Raw genomic sequence first — 14,066 nt, 5'->3', positions numbered from 1 at the left:
TGAAAGATTAGCACTAATAATAACAGGATATATCTTCTTTTCATCAAGATAAGCATATTTAAGAGTATCGGGTAATGGTTTAAGCTCAAAAACGGGATCACCCTTGGGTGGTGGAGGATCCCCTAGGATTTCAACAGGTAAATTGTGTTTCAAAATAGGACCCTGTTTAAATCATACTTCATCTATTTCCCTTCTTTCATTCATAAACATATCATTTTCATGGTCTAGCAAATATTGTTCTAAAGGATCAGTAGGAGGCACGGCAATAGAAGCAAGACCAATAATTTCATCCTTACTAGGCAATTCTTTATCATGGGGTTGTCTACGAAAGTTAGCAAAATTAAACTCATGTTTCATATCCCCCAAGCCAATTGTAACAACATCCTTTTCACAATCAATCTTAGCATTAACAGTATTCAAGAAGGGTCTACCAAATATAATGGGACAAAAGCTATCTTGTGGGGAACCAAGAACAAGAAAATTAGCAGGATATTTAACTTTCCCACACAAGACTTCGACATCTCTAACAATCCCAAATGGTGAAATAGTATCTCTATTGGCAAGCTTAATTGTAACATCAATCTCTTCTAACTCAGTAGGTGCAATATCATGCATAATTTCTTCATATAAGGAAAAAGGTATTGCACTAGCACTAGCACCCATATCACATAAGCCATGATAACAATGATCTCCTATTTTAACAGAAATAACAGGCATGCCTACAACAGGTCTATGTTTCTTAGCATCGGGTCTAGCAATATTAGCAGCTTCATCATAGAAATAAATAACATGCCCATCAATATTATCAGCCAAGAGATCTATAACCATAGCAATACTAGGTTCAACTTTAATTTTCTCAGGTGGTGTATATGTTCTAGTATTTCTCTTATGAACCACAGTTGAAGCTTTAGCGTGATCCTTTATCCTAACAGGGAAAGGTGGTTTCTCAACTTAAGTAGTAGGAACGATAGGATCATTATAAGTGATAGTCTTTTCTTCAACTATAACAGGTGCAACTACTTTTACTTCAGTGGGAGGATTATATTTAAACCACTTCTCCTTAGGGAGATCAACATGGGTAGCAAATGATTCACAGGAAGAAGCTACTATCTTAGAGTCAAGTCCATATTTAGTGCTAAACCCACGAAAAGCATCGGTATCCATAAAATATTTAACACAATCAAACTTAGGTGTCATACCTGACTCCTTACCATCGTCGGAATCCCAATCTTCAGAGTTGCATTTAATTCTTTCCAATAAATCCCACTTGAATTCAATAGTCTTCATCATATAAGAGCCAACACAAGAAGTATCGAGCATGGTGCGATCATTGGGAGAAAGCCGAGCATAAAAATTTTGAATAATCATTTCTCTTGAGAGCTCATAATTAGGGCATGAATATAACATTGACTTAAGCCTCCCCCAATCTTGAGCAATGATTTCTCCTTCGCGAGGCCAAAAATTATATATATAATTACGATCACGATGAACAAGATGCATAGGATAAAACTTCTGGTGAAATTCCAATTTCAATCATTTATAGTCCCAAGATCCCATATCATCACATAGCATATACCATGTCAATGCAGCTCCCTTCAAAGATAAAGGGAAGACCTTCTTCCTAACAACATCATCGGGCATACCTGCAAGCTTAAATAATCCACAAACTTCATCCACATAGATAAGGAGTAAATCGGGATGCAATGTTCCATCTCCTGCAAAGGGATTAGCTAGCAGTTTCTCTATCATACCCGAAGGAATTTCAAAGTAAACATTTTCATTAGGTTTAGTAGGTTGAGGAGCAACTCTTTGCTCTACTGGTCGGGGTGAAGATACCTTGAACAAGCCCCTCAAAGGATTAGTTTCCATAGTAACAAGTCACAGTAAATTTCAGCACACTATATAAATGTTTCCTTACCAAGTTCCACTCACCAAAGGCGCTTCACACCCCGGCAATGGCGCCAGAAAAGAGTCTTGATGACCCACAAGTGTAGGGGATCTATCATAGTCCTTTCGATAAGTAAGAGTGTCGAACCCAACGAGGAGCAGAAGGAAATGACAAGCGGTTTTCAGTAAGGTATTCTCTGCAAGCACTGAAATTGTAGGTAACAGATAGTTTTGTGATAAGATAATTTGTAACGGGTAACAAGAAATGAAAGTAAATAAGGTGCAGCAAGCTGGCCCAATCCTTTTTTAGCAAAGGACAAGCCTGGATAAGTCCTTATAATGAGAAAAGCGCTCCCGAGGACACATGGGAATTATCGTCAAGCTAGTTTTCATCACGCTCATATGATTCGCGTTCACTACTTTGATAATTTGATATGTGGGTGGACCGGTACTTGGGTACTGCCCTTTCTTGGACAAGCATCCCACTTATGATTAACCCCTATTGCAAGCATCCACAACTACAAAAGAAGTATTAATGTAAACCTAACCGAAGCAAGAAACTAGTGGATCCAAATCAGCCCCTTACGAAGCAATGCATAAATTAGGGTTTAAGCTTCTGTCACTCTAGCAACCCATCATCTACTTATTACTTCCCAATGCCTTCCTCTATGCCCAAATAATGGTGAAGTATCATGTAGTCGACGTTCACATAACACCACTAGAGGAGAGACAACATACATCTCATCAAAATATCGAACGGATACCAAATTCACATGACTACTAATAGCAAGACTTCACCCATGTCCTCAGGAACAAACGTAACTACTCAGAAAGCATATTCATGTTCACAATCAGAGGGGTATTAATATGCATTAAGGATCTGAACATATGATCTTCCACCAAGTAAACCAACTAGCATCAACTACAAGGAGTAATCAACACTACTAGCAACCCACAGGTACCAATCTAAGGTTTTAGTACAAAGATTGGATACAAGAGATGAACTAGGGTTTGACAGGAGATGGTGCTGGTGAAGATGTTGATGGAGATTGACCCCCTCCCGATGAGAGGATCGTTGGTGATGATGATGGTGATGATTTCCCCCTCCCAGAGGGAAGTTTCCCTGGCAGAACAGCTCCGCCGGAACCCTAGATTGGTTCCGCCAAGGTTCCGCCTTGTGGCGGCGGAATTTCGTCCCATAAGCTTGCTTTTGATTTTTTTTCTAGGGTAAAAGACTTCATATAGCAGAAGATGGGCACCGGAGGGCCACCAGGGGGGCCACGAGGCAGGGGGCACACCCTATAAGGGTGGGCGCGCCCCCACCTTCGTGGCCAGGGTGTGGGCCCCCTCTGGTACTTCTTTCGCTCAATAATTATCATTAATTCCAAAAATGACTTTCGTGGAGTTTCAGGACATTTGGAGCTATGCAGAATAGGTCTCCAATATTTGCTCCTTTTCCAGCCCAGAATCCCAGCTGCCGGCATTCTCCCTCTTTATGTTAAACCTTGTAAAATAAGAGAGAATAACCATAAGTATTGTGACATAACGTGTAATAACAGCCCATAATGCAATAAATATCGATATAAAAGCATGATGCAAAGTGGACATATCACTACCTCAAGTTTTCAAGCTCAATATAACTACTGGAGGAGTGTTGAGAAAGGTGACACTAGATGCAATAAAAACATAGGTATGAAAATAATATGGTCAAAGAGAACTTGCCTGGTATAGTTGATGAAGATTATAATACTCTCAGAAATAACTTGATACTATTCGTCACTCTCCGATGAAAATCTATTTAGTCAAACAATATATTCACATAAGCAAACATACTAGCAAGCGTTCTAGCAATCAAAAATAACAATCAACCAATAAAAGCAATAAAGAAATCCATAAGAAAACCAAATAAAAATCTGAAGAAAAGTCCAAAGAAACTATAAAGAAAACTATGAAGATTAACACACTAAACAATAAAAGTATTTGTCCTAATAAAACTGAACAACAAAGAAAAATATTAAAATAATAAATTAATAGAAAAGAAATGTCACATCCCTAGTCTGGTATGACTTAGACTAGCTAGCTATTTGTGCATCATATTTAAATTTCATTTAAATTTGAAATGAGGATTGATGGAAACCTCAGAATCATTTTTTTGAAAATGACCCAAATAAAAATTTCTCCAAAAGGGTCCAAGAAAATGCTCATGTTGCCCTCTGAAAATATTGGATAGAGATAAAAATCAAAACAATATTTTTAGGAGCTCATGGACATTTATTTTGGCCATTTGGATTAATTCGATAAATATTTGCATTGGAAAGATATTTCTATATATATGAAATATGGTCCAAAAATTATGCCAATTATAAAAGAGCTCTGGAATAATACCATTAGCCCCTACAAAAATTGGCATAATAAAATTAAATGATTTAATATATTTATTAAATCAAACAAATGTCAGAAAATTAGAAAAGAAAACAGAAAAGGGGAGAGAGACTTACCTGGGCCACTTACCTGGCCCATCTCCAGCTGGCGGCCAGCCCACCTCCCCGCTGCCTTCTGTCGTCTCCCTCCTCGGACAGAAGGACGAGGGCGTGTGCCCGACGCTCGCCGGCACGCGCGCGCGCCACCTCCCCCCCTGCTGGCCACCTCCTGCTTCCCCGGACTTCCTCCCAATGCCACGGAGACGGCCACGCACCCCAGGCCCTCTCATTCCTCCTCCCCCCATGCTTATCCCTTCCTCTAGCTCCCCCTCACTTCCACCGAACGCGGCCGCCGCCGCCGACGAGAACCACCATGGCCACCGGCCTCCCCTCGCCTCCCTGAGACGCTTCCCAGCTCCGCCTCGACCCCCTCTACCTCCTCGTCAAGCCACGCACCTCCGGACGCGCTCCATCGCCGACGCCGTTGTCTTCTTCACCACCGACGCCGGAGATCGACCTCGCCGCCATCGCCGTCGATTCGCCGGACGCAGGACGTCCCCGAGCACACCGGCCTGCTCTGCGAGTCCGCCGTGAGCCCCTCTTCTTTTCCCCTCACCTCTCTCTCTCGCGCGTGCCCTGTAGCCGCTGCCCCGCGAGCGCTCGAAGCCGCCGTCCGCCATGGCCGGCGAGCTCCGTGCCCCCGAGCACCTCCGCCTCGCGTAGATAGCTCGATGTGCTCCTGCTGCCTCGTAGCTACCGCCTGTGCCCTCCGTTCGCTCGAACGCGAGCTGCAGCCCCACGCCCGCGCTATCCCGAACTCCGGCCGCCGCCCCGAGCTCCGCTCCGGCGAGCTCCGCCGCCCCCGCAGCCTCCCGCATGAACCCCTAGACGCGCGCGAGTCTGGGCTTCGCGTGGGTGGTCTCCGCCGCCCGAATGGTCGCCGGAGCGGCGATCCCGAGCCCCTCCGCCGCGTTTGCTGTCGCCGGCGGCTAAACGCCGGCGCATTAGCCCCGGTTGACCAGGGGGTTTGACCTCCCCTGTGTCAATGACATGTGGGCCCGGCCCTGACTAATTCTAGTTTAGGATTAGTTTAAATTTAATCAACTCTGTTAATTAATCCTGACACTGACCAGTGGGCCCGACCCCCCCTAACCTTTTAATTAAATTAAATTAACCCCTGTTAACCCCAGTGTCACTGACGTGTGGGTCCCACACGTCAGGTTTGACCCTGGACAGCCGCGTTGACCCGCTGACGTCGTGCTGACGTCATGCTGGCGCAGTATATAAATTCTGGATTTAATTAAATCAGGAAATTCCAGAAATTGTTTTAAACCTCAAAAATTCATATCAATTCAACCGTAGCTCAGATTAAAATAATTTATATATGAAAAATTATCAGAAAAATGCAACCTTTCCATCTGTACTAGTTTCATGCATGAAAAACCAACTTATACATGCTGAATATGGGAAAACACATTATGGCATATATAAGAGACCTAATTTAGAAATGCATTTGAACCTTTGCTTCAAATGGACTTCAAACCAATTGAACACTAGTTGCATTAGCTCAACAGCATCACATCTACATGCCATGTTCATGCATCATATTGTTGCATATGATTGTGTATTGATTGCCGGCACCGTTCCTTCTCGATAGGTCCTACTCCGGAGTCGTTCCAGAGTACCTGTCTGTGAAGCAGTGCCTCCCTTGTTGATTTACCAGGCAAGCAACCCCCTTGTTCATTTCGATAAAACCCTACTCTCTCGCTCCTGCTCTCAGTTATTGCATTAGGACAACAACGATTCATCTGCTACTTTGTGTTGCGGTAGTTGAACCCATTCCTCTGCATGACCTGTCATTGCCACAGTAAATAGTTGAAACCCACTAGCATGTGTAGGAGTTGATTGAAGCCACTGATGTGTTCCTACCATGCTATGCCTGCTATTGCTTAGAGTTGTGTCAGGTCTGATTCATTGGGAATGAATTGGAGTGTCACGATATGTTCTGATGCTGAGAGTGAAGTGTGTGAACACGATTTGGTAAAGGTAGCGGTGAGAGGCCATGTAGGAGTACATGGTGGGTTGTCTCGCTGGAACCGTCCTTAAGCACTGAGTTCTATGTATGTTGTCCAATGACTCGATACTACCACACATTGGAATGCTTAAGTGCCCCTCTCGACTTATTAACCAACTTGGTCTCTGTCCAGGAGTCGCAACTAGTTTCTGGTGTTTGTAGGTAGTGCTATTTTTCTACCAAGTGACACCCGGCAGGGTGGGCTTGGGACAGACTAGGCACACGTGGCACGGTGTACCGAGTGGCACCCGGTTGGTGGGCTTGGGAACCCTGCTCACATCGTTTGGGGCCGTGAGCGACACCCCGGCCAGATCTCCTTGCGGATGGAACCCGAATAGGCGATAAACCTGGACTAGAGTCTTGTGTGGTTAGTCAGGTCATGGCCGACACCCTCGCCAGGCTTCCGCTTGAAGGTTGCCGAGATACATGACGTGTACATGGCGGTAAGTGGCGAGAGCGTGTGTGAAGAAGTACACCCCTGCAGGGTTAACATGATCTATTCGAATAGCCGGGTCCGCGGTTATGGACTTCTTGGATGCTTACATGGTACATAGACAACTTGAAGTGGATACTCTAAAATGCTCAAGACAAGTGTGAGTGCTATGGATGGCCTTCTCGTAGGGAGACGGGGATGAATCCATAGTAGTGTATTGTATGGTGATTAGTGGACTCGTGTTCGTTGTTTCACCTCAAGAGTTTCTGGTAGTCGTAGAATAGGATAGCCACAGAGTCAAAGCTGGCTTGCTGCAACTAAACCCCACATTACCCTCTTGATACAAATGCATGTATGATAGGATCTGATGTAAGTCTTGCTGAGTACCTTGTACTCATGTTGCTTTATTTATGTTTTTGCAGCGGAGACTTCGGTCTTACTAGGGTTCTCATGGACTTCGACTAGTAGCTAGTACCTCAGCTACGATCTTGATCGGATGTTGTAGATAGTCAGGCTCTTCAGCCTTTTTCATTTATAGATGTCTGTACCCAGACATGTAATGCTTCCGCTTGTTGCTTGTATGCTCTGTATGATGGGTCTTGTGACCCCTGTTTGCAATAATTGCTATGACGGCTCTTCTGAGCCTTTATCTATATGAGTTGTTGAGTTATGCTGTGATGCCATGTTGTACAGCACATACTTGCATGTTATGCGTACGTGTAATGTGTATTGCTATGTGTGGGATCTGACTATCTAGTTGTTTATTCTTAGTAGCCTCTCTTACCGGGAAATGTCTCCTAGTGCTTCCACTGAGCCCTGGTAGCTTGCTACTGCTCCGGAACACTTAGGCAGGCCGGCATGTGTCCTTCTTCGATCCTGTGTCTGTCCCTTCGGGGAAATGTCACGCGATGAATACCGGAGTCCTGCTAGCCCGCTACAGCCCGGTTCACCGGAGTCCTGTTAGCCCAGTGCTACAGCCTAGATTCACTCGCTGATGACCGACACGTTCGATGCTGGGTCATGAATGCCTGTCCCTGTAAGTTAGTGCCACTTTGGGTTTACGACTAGCCATGTCAGCCCGGGCTCTTTATCATATGGATGCTAGCGACACCATCATATACGTGTGCCAAAATGCGCAAACGGTCCCGGGCAAAGGTAAGGCGACACCCGTGGGGATACCGTGCGTGAGGTCGCAAAGCGATATGAGGTGTTACATGCTAGATCGATGTGGCATCGAGTCGGGGTCCTGACAGCTTTGGTATCAGAGCCTGACTGCCTGTAGGATTACCAAGCCATACTGGTCGAAGTTGAGTCTAGAAATTCTTTAGTTATGTAAGGGAATTGATTGTGGGAAGGAACGTAAGGCTCTTTTACTCCTTATACCTCATGGCCTTCTGATCTGAGTCATCCTATCTTTCCGACGGGATTAAGGAACTAGGCTTCTCTTCCGTCTATCAGGATCACGTGTTACTACTCCATAGTCCCATAGGACTGGTTGATCAGAGTCATACCCAGTTTTGAGTATTTCCGGTGTAGTCTGTTTAGTACTATCCCAGAACCTTGAGTGGTGATGTTGAGTTGTTGTACTACCCCATTTTTAGTATGATGTCTCATTCTGAGCATTTTACTGCCGTTATGCTGCCGGAATTGCCCTAGGAGTTCGAGTGATACTAACTCCTTGTCCTACATTCTACAGTCCATAGTTGATGCTGATTCTGTCCTTGGTTCGTTTCTCAGGATGTCATCGGCTAAGCGAAGTTCCGTTGCTCGTAGCCAGAACCATGGATATGGTAGGGATGAGGATCCTCCTGATCAGCCTTCGTTGACAGAGTTCATGCTAGAGATGGAGAGGAACAAGCGTGAGTCCAACCGCTTGTTGGCACGTATCGAGGAGAACACCGCACATCAGTCCAATAAGCCTGTGACCATTCATGACTTCATTCGCTTGCACCCACCTACCTTCCATCATTCCATCGGGCCACTCGATGCAGATGACTGGCTCCGTAGCATCACTCATAAGCTGCATTCCGCGAGCGTAGCCGAAAGTGACAAGGTCACCTATGCTGCACACCACCTGGAAGGTCCTGCTAGTCTTTGGTGGCAGAACTATGAGGCTATGCTTCCAGCTGGCCAGACTTCCACCTGGAGGGATTTCGTTGAGGCTTTTCGCGAGCATCACATTCCCCAGGCCCTCCTTGATCGCAAGAGAGAAGAGTTCTGTAGCTTCACCCAGGATAAAATGGCTGTTGATGCTTACAGCCGAGAGTTTGAGAACCTCGCCCGCTATGCTACAGAAGAGGTGTCCACGGACGCCAAGAAGCAGGCTAGGTTCCGGAAGGGTCTCAACCCCAAGTTGCGTCGTGATCTCCATCTGCATCATTGTGGTACATTCCAAGCCCTTGTGAACAAGGCCATTAATGCAGAGACAGCTCAGCTCACTTACGAGGAGTCTCGTAAGCACACCCGTGATTTGGGATCCTCCTCTGGATCTAGCTCCCAGAAGCGCCGGATTTGGGTTCCAAACTCCGCTCTTCCTTCCGGATATGCACCGAGGCCATCCTATGTGGTGCCTTCTCCAGCTCAATCGTATGTTCCACCCGGGCCTACTGGTAGACCGTTTGTCAGTGCGGGTCCACGTCCAACCTCAGGGACTTGCTTCACATGCGGGAAGCCAGGACACTATGCACGTGACTGCTCTCAGACTAGTTATGCTCCACCCCAGCCCGAGAAGTCTATTGTCCATGGTAAGCCATCACGCAAGATGGCCAGTGCCAAGTCAGCTCCCACTGAACATGGACGTGTGCATCACGTCTCAGCTAAAGCCGCTCATGATGATCCAGATGTCGTTCTTGGAACACTCCTTGTCAACTGTCATCCAGCATCGGTTTTGTTCGATACTGGAGCGTCTCATTCCTTCATTTCTGAAAGCTATGCCCGCTTGCACGACATGTCATTTTGTGATATGCCCTCTCCACTACTTATTCAAACTCCTGGATCCAAATGGCAAACTTCTAGGATAAGTTATGGCAATGAAATCCTTGTGGACAGACTTGCATTCCTTGCCTCCTTGATATCTCTCAAGTCTTCGGATATTAACATCATCTTGGGTATGGACTGGATGACAGCTCATCATGCCAAGATTGATTGTTTCACCAGGTCTGTTCAGCTCACACACCCATCTGGCAAGATAGCCATTGTCTCCACTAGAGTTGCAAAGCGTCAGCTCTATTCCCTTAATGTCAGCCCTCTTCCAGACCTTGAAGATATCCCAGTAGTCCGTGACTTTCCGGATGTCTTTCCAGAGGAACTACCAGGTGTTCCGCCTGACAGAGATGTAGAGTTCGTCATAGATCTTATCCCAGGAACTGCTCCAATCTCCCGGAGACCTTACAAGATGGCACCCCTAGAATTAGCCGAGCTTAAGAAACAACTCGATGAGTCCTTGCAAAAGGGTTTCATCCGTCCTAGCTCTTCTCCTTGGGCTTGCCCCGTCCTCTTCGTCAAGAAGAAAGACGGTACGGACCGGATGGTTGTAGATTATCGTCCCGTTAATTTGGTCACGATAAAGAACAAGTATCCGCTTCCCAGGATCAATGACCTGTATGATCAGCTCGCTGGATCCTCAGTCTTTTCCAAGATGGATTTAAGGTTAGGCTACCATCAAATCAAGATCAGAAACGGGGACATTCCCAAGACAGCTTTTGTCACTCGTTATGGTCAGTACGAGTACACCGTCATGTCCTTCAGCCTAACCAACGCCCCAGCCACATTCTCCCGCTTGATGAACTCGATCTTCATGGAGTACTTAGATAAGTTCGTCGTGGTTTACCTCGATGATATTCTTATTTACTTGAAGAACGAGGAAGAGCAAGTTCGCATCATTCGTGAGAATTTGAAAACAGCCCAGTCTCGTCAGAAGAGCCAGTACGATCGTCATCATAAGGATATGACTTATGAAATTGGCGACCAAGCTTACCTTCGGGTTACTCCTTTGAAGGGTACCCATCGTTTCGGTATCAAGGGCAAGTTGGCTCCTCGTTACATTGGTCCTTTTCGTATTCTCGCTAAACGAGGAGAGGTTGCCTACCAGTTGGAACTACCCCCACATCTTTCTCGAGTTCATGATGTCTTCCACGTCTCTCAACTCAGGCGTTGCTTCTCGGATCCCATCCGCGGAGTGGACCATGAAACGCTTGATCTCCAAGATAACCTCACATACCGAGAGTACCCGGTTCGCATTCTTGATCAAGCAGAGCGTGTTACCCGACGTCAGAACATCAAGTTTCTCAAAGTTCAGTGGTCTCATCATTCCGAGAGAGAGGCTACCTGGGAGCGAGAAGATCGTCTTCGACTGGAGTACCCCGCTTTCTTTCCGTCGACCCCTGAATCTCGAGACGAGATTCTTTCAAGTGGGGGCGAGTTGTCACATCCCTAGTCTGGTATGACTTAGACTAGCTAGCTATTTGTGCATCATATTTAAATTTCATTTAAATTTGAAATGAGGATTGATGGAAACCTCAGAATCATTTTTTTGAAAATGACCCAAATAAAAATTTCTCCAAAAGGGTCCAAGAAAATGCTCATGTTGCCCTCTGAAAATATTGGATAGAGATAAAAATCAAAACAATATTTTTAGGAGCTCATGGACATTTATTTTGGCCATTTGGATTAATTCGATAAATATTTGCATTGGAAAGATATTTCTATATATATGAAATATGGTCCAAAAATTATGCCAATTATAAAAGAGCTCTGGAATAATACCATTAGCCCCTACAAAAATTGGCATAATAAAATTAAATGATTTAATATATTTATTAAATCAAACAAATGTCAGAAAATTAGAAAAGAAAACAAAAAAGGGGAGAGAGACTTACCTGGGCCACTTACCTGGCCCATCTCCAGCTGGCGGCCAGCCCACCTCCCCGCTGCCTTCTGTCGTCTCCCTCCTCAGACAGAAGGACGAGGGCGTGTGCCCGACGCTCGCCGGCACGCGCGCGCGCCACCTCCCCCCCTGCTGGCCACCTCCTGCTTCCCCGGACTTCCTCCCAATGCCACGGAGACGGCCACGCACCCCAGGCCCTCTCATTCCTCCTCCCCCCCCCATGCTTATCCCTTCCTCTAGCTCCCCCTCACTTCCACCGAACGCGGCCGCCGCCGCCGACGAGAACCACCACGGCCACCGGCCTCCCCTCGCCTCCCTGAGACGCTTCCCAGCTCCGCCTCGACCCCCTCTACCTCCTCGTCAAGCCACGCACCTCCGGACGCGCTCCATCGCCGACGCCGTTGTCTTCTTCACCACCGACGCCGGAGATCGACCTCGCCGCCATCGCCGTCGATTCGCCGGACGCAGGACGTCCCCGAGCACACCGGCCTGCTCTGCGAGTCCGCCGTGAGCCCCTCTTCTTTTCCCCTCACCTCTCTCTCTCTCGCGTGCCCTGTAGCCGCTGCCCTGCGAGCGCCTGAAGCCGCCGTCCGCCATGGCCGGCGAGCTCCGTGCCCCCGAGCACCTCCGCCTCGCGTAGATAGCTCGATGTGCTCCTGCTGCCTCGTAGCTACCGCCTGTGCCCTCCGTTCGCTCGAACGCGAGCTGCAGCCCCACGCCCGCGCTATCCCGAACTCCGGCCGCCGCCCCGAGCTCCGCTCCGGCGAGCTCCGCCGCCCCCGCAGCCTCCCGCATGAACCCCTAGACGCGCGCGAGTCTGGGCTTCGCGTGGGTGGTCTCCGCCGCCCGAATGGTCGCCGGAGCGGCGATCCCGAGCCCCTCCGCCGCGTTTGCTGTCGCCGGCGGCTAAACGCCGGCGCATTAGCCCCGGTTGACCAGGGGGTTTGACCTCCCCTGTGTCAATGACATGTGGGCCCGGCCCTGACTAATTCTAGTTTAGGATTAGTTTAAATTTAATCAACTCTGTTAATTAATCCTGACACTGACCAGTGGGCCCGACCCCCCCTAACCTTTTAATTAAATTAAATTAACCCCTGTTAACCCCAGTGTCACTGACGTGTGGGTCCCACACGTCAGGTTTGACCCTGGACAGCCGCGTTGACCCGCTGACGTCGTGCTGACGTCATGCTGGCGCAGTATATAAATTCTGGATTTAATTAAATCAGGAAATTCCAGAAATTGTTTTAAACCTCAAAAATTCATATCAATTCAACCGTAGCTCAGATTAAAATAATTTATATATGAAAAATTATCAGAAAAATGCAACCTTTCCATCTGTACTAGTTTCATGCATGAAAAACCAACTTATACATGCTGAATATGGGAAAACACATTATGGCATATATAAGAGACCTAATTTAGAAATGCATTTGAACCTTTGCTTCAAATGGACTTCAAACCAATTGAACACTAGTTGCATTAGCTCAACAGCATCACATCTACATGCCATGTTCATGCATCATATTGTTGCATATGATTGTGTATTGATTGCCGGCACCGTTCCTTCTCGATAGGTCCTACTCCGGAGTCGTTCCAGAGTACCTGTCTGTGAAGCAGTGCCTCCCTTGTTGATTTACCAGGCAAGCAACCCCCTTGTTCATTTCGATAAAACCCTACTCTCTCGCTCCTGCTCTCAGTTATTGCATTAGGACAACAACGATTCATCTGCTACTTTGTGTTGCGGTAGTTGAACCCATTCCTCTGCATGACCTGTCATTGCCACAGTAAATAGTTGAAACCCACTAGCATGTGTAGGAGTTGATTGAAGCCACTGATGTGTTCCTACCATGCTATGCCTGCTATTGCTTAGAGTTGTGTCAGGTCTGATTCATTGGGAATGAATTGGAGTGTCACGATATGTTCTGATGCTGAGAGTGAAGTGTGTGAACACGATTTGGTAAAGGTAGCGGTGAGAGGCCATGTAGGAGTACATGGTGGGTTGTCTCGCTGGAACCGTCCTTAAGCACTGAGTTCTATGTATGTTGTCCAATGACTCGATACTACCACACATTGGAATGCTTAAGTGCCCCTCTCGACTTATTAACCAACTTGGTCTCTGTCCAGGAGTCGCAACTAGTTTCTGGTGTTTGTAGGTAGTGCTATTTTTCTACCAAGTGACACCCGGCAGGGTGGGCTTGGGACAGACTAGGCACATGTGGCACGGTGTACCGAGTGGCACCCGGTTGGTGGGCTCGGGAACCCTGCTCACATCGTTTGGGGCCGTGAGCGACACCCCGGCCGGATCTCCTTGCGGATGGAACCCGAATAGGCGATAAACCTGGACTAGAGTCTTGTGTGGTTAGTCAG

The sequence above is a fragment of the Triticum aestivum genome, chromosome 4B (genome assembly GCF_018294505.1).
Source record: "Triticum aestivum cultivar Chinese Spring chromosome 4B, IWGSC CS RefSeq v2.1, whole genome shotgun sequence".
Classification (NCBI taxonomy): Eukaryota; Viridiplantae; Streptophyta; class Magnoliopsida; order Poales; family Poaceae; genus Triticum; species Triticum aestivum.
Note: the sequence above shows the minus strand (reverse complement) of the source record.